The following is a 3,646-nucleotide window of genomic DNA, read 5'->3' on the forward strand; positions in this document are numbered from 1 at the left end:
ATACTTTAATTCAGGGTCCTATTTGTCACTGTCTAGCAGAGAGGGGACATTGTTTCACACACATCACTTTAATTCTGAGTCTCATTATAATCAGAAGTTCTCAGTGGATCTTTGGCTCTAGGAAAATAAGAGATATCACGGGCTAGCGTATGATGGCTTTACAGACCTATGTGTTCAGGACACAGGAACAAGTATATGTGGTAATGTTCATTTCTTGACCATGTTAGAACTAGAAAAGGCACTGTATATATCCCAGGCTGCCCAAAAACTCAGTATCTGAGGCTAACCTTGACTTTCTGATTCTTTGCTTCTTCCAAGCTCTGGAATTACAGGCATGGCCTGTAGCACCGAGGCCAAATAAACATTTCCTCTCCTGAAATGTTACTTATAAGTTCCTTAAATATCTAAAATCTACTTAAACATTTTCAACTTCTCTTATTTAACATACTTAGGAACTTATCACTAATTTTATATTTTGTGTTTAGTTAATACCAACTTAAGTTGGTAGCAAAACTCTTTTCTAATTCAAGTGCATGATTTTCTGCAAGTGTGTCAAACTTAAGTAGGAACAACTTAAATGACGATCATTTAATTTTAGCTCACAGGTTAAGAAGGGATATAGGCTACCTTTCCAGGTAAGGGCATGAAGTAGCTAGTCAGATTGCATCCCCAGTTAGGATACAAAAAGAGATAAATGCTAATGATCTGTAGGCTTCCTCCTCCCCTCCTCCCCTAACTCCATTTATTTAGTCCTGAACCATATTCAATTGGATGGTACCGTCAACATTCAGGGCAGGTCTTCTTGCTCAGTTGAACTTCTCTGGAAACATTGCAGATACTCCTAGATCTGTGTCTCATAGGCATTTCCAAACCCAGTTAGGTTGACAATGAAGATCAACTAGCAACAGCTCACCCCTAGTCAACTTGATACCTAAACACACAATTTAAATAAAAAATTCTATTGTTGCCTCTCCTAGGACTTATGGCCATTTTTATGACTCAAGATTTATCTCTAAGAGTGCCCCAAATATTGGTAGTCCTGTCATTATTTAAGAGCTCAAATGGTTATAATATTGTTTAGCTAATTTGAAATATTGTCAACCTACCTTCTAAGTATTTATGTTTATACCTATGGACAGATGTTAACGTAACCTTAGACAGGGAGTGAAGGACGAATGTAAGAGCTGAAAGACATGGATTGAAGGGCTGTGAAGTCTGGGAATGACACAGTTGAACTCATAGAAACTGCTGGAACAAAAGACTTGACAGAACAATCAGAAGCTGGTGCACTGTTTTAGCTCATGGTGTTAGAGGGGGGTGAAGTCCATCACGACATAGAAGCCATCTATGTGAGCATGTGAAGCACATGGCCCAGAAGGGGCAGCGAGAGAGAGAGACAGAGAGAGAGAGAGAGAGAGAGAGAGAGAGAGAGAGAGAGAGAGAGAGAGAGAGAGAGAGAGAGAGAGAGAGAGAGAAAGACCCTGGTGCTCATACTGCTTTCTCTTTCACCCTTTATGCAGGCTGAGACCCCAGGCATGGAATGGTGAAATCCACATTCAGGATGGGTCTTCTCTCTTCAGTTAAACCTCTCTGGGAACAAGCACTCTCATAATCAAGTTAAAAATGAAGACTGAATACAAGAACTGCTAAGTTTTTCTTAATATCTTTTTAAGCTTTTCAGGTCTAGCCATTAATGTACTATTGATTTTTATTATATTAATGATTTATTATATTAATTATTATTTATTAATGTATTTATGATTTTCCATAATACTAAATATACACTAAACTAAATGGTTCTAATAGTTTATTAAGTGTTAAACCATAATGTCAAACAATGCTAAGCAGTGGCTTTTTATTGCCCACCACAGAGTGTACTTTTAAAAAAAATGTATCTAGGAAGTGACCCAGAACTCAGCTTATTTTTGAAACTCAATATATGTATATGTATGTATGTATATATATATATATATATATATATATATATATATATATATATCAGGAGATAATTTATAGACTCAAATAACAAAATCTAATTTTGTTACTTGGTTGCATGCACATGCATTTGTCTTAGGGAAATGCTTCTTTTTCATTTTGCAAAAGCAGAAGCACTTCATTATTCTCCAGTTTCAGGTAGCAGGGTATGAGCAAAAGAACACTGCTTGGGAGTTAATGGCTCCTGAAGCTCTCTAGCAAGTACTAACTGTGTGGGCTTAGGTTTATGATTGATTTCCTATGCCCCTGTTATGGCTTTTGTAAATTCAATTGCCATAAGGATGTTTTCAACAAGAGAGTGTGCTATTGACAGAACAATTGGCTTTTCCTTAAATTTGTTTAAAAATGCTTCATTCCTGTAAATGGCACTTCCTCAGTCTTCCTCATTGGCTCTTCTTGATTCCATATGTGCTAACCAATAAACCCTGTGGATTTAGTTTAAGAATATTAACAGAGACCCATATACCATATGTCTAGATGTTTACAAACAATAAATCAAGCTAACACGCAGCTAAGTTAAATATATTCTGTCTTCCAACTTGACAGATCCACACTCTTCATGGGCTGGAAGTTATGTTTGAAATCAGAATTTTCATCATCTTCACATGATATAGTTGGCGCTAGAAGGGCTGGTTTCAGTCTCTGGCCCATGGTTTGCATATCTTCTCTGCCACCTGCAATAGCCATTTCCACTCTGAAGATCCTCAAGTCTCTCTGACACTTCAGCTTGCCTTTGCAATCTTCTTCCACATTTCCATAAACAGTCACCTATTTATGAGGACTTGTCAGTGTGGACCCCAGTGTGTGGGTATGCATTGACTGGAGGAAGGCAGACAAGGTAAGGGAAGACACAGGCCTTAGGGATGGATTTAGGGTCATCAAGGTAGCCACATCATGATATCCAGATACCCAGAGCGTGGTGTAGATATTAGTGGATTACCTAGCTTCTTTGTGAGCATGTTTTCCTTCATAGGTGAATTTTTCATTCTGTGGGACCAGGACTATTTAAAGATAAATGAGGTCATGGACCACCAGGGTGGAGATTCTGTGCTGAGCAGTATTTATTGGTATGTGTTTTAGCATGGTAGTTTTCGTAATAAACAAACAAGCAAAACCAAAGCGAAACAAAAACAACAACAACAAAGAACTTTCAATGATGTTTAAAATTTTAAAATTTGTTTTTAATTTGTGTTTTGGGTATTTTGGGTGTATGCACATCTGCATCATAGGTTCACAGTGGCTGCAGAGGCAGGAAGAAGGTGTCAGAATCTCTGTAACTAGAGTTGCCGACAGTCGTTTGCCACCTTGTGGGTGTTAAGAACCAAATCTAGGTCCTCTATGAGTAGCACATGCTTTGGACTCCTAAGTTGTATCTCCAGTCCCGGGGAGATTATTAAGTTTTAACATGGTAGTACATACTGGGAATTTTTTAGACTTTTGACCTTGGAACTGTATATGATGGTGTGTGCATTCATGTTTGCACTTGTGTGAAAGACCTCCATTTGATAAAGGCTACTCCAGTCTCTAAGGTCAGGAAGTGCTTATTCTTCTACCTTCAGTTATCCTTATAAAAAAATGTTTTATTTTATTCCTCTCTCTCTCTCTCTCTCTCTCTCTCTCTCATTCTGTGTGTGTGTGTGAGTGTGTATGT

This window comes from Mastomys coucha, unplaced genomic scaffold, assembly GCF_008632895.1.
Source record: "Mastomys coucha isolate ucsf_1 unplaced genomic scaffold, UCSF_Mcou_1 pScaffold9, whole genome shotgun sequence".
NCBI lineage: Eukaryota > Metazoa > Chordata > Mammalia > Rodentia > Muridae > Mastomys > Mastomys coucha.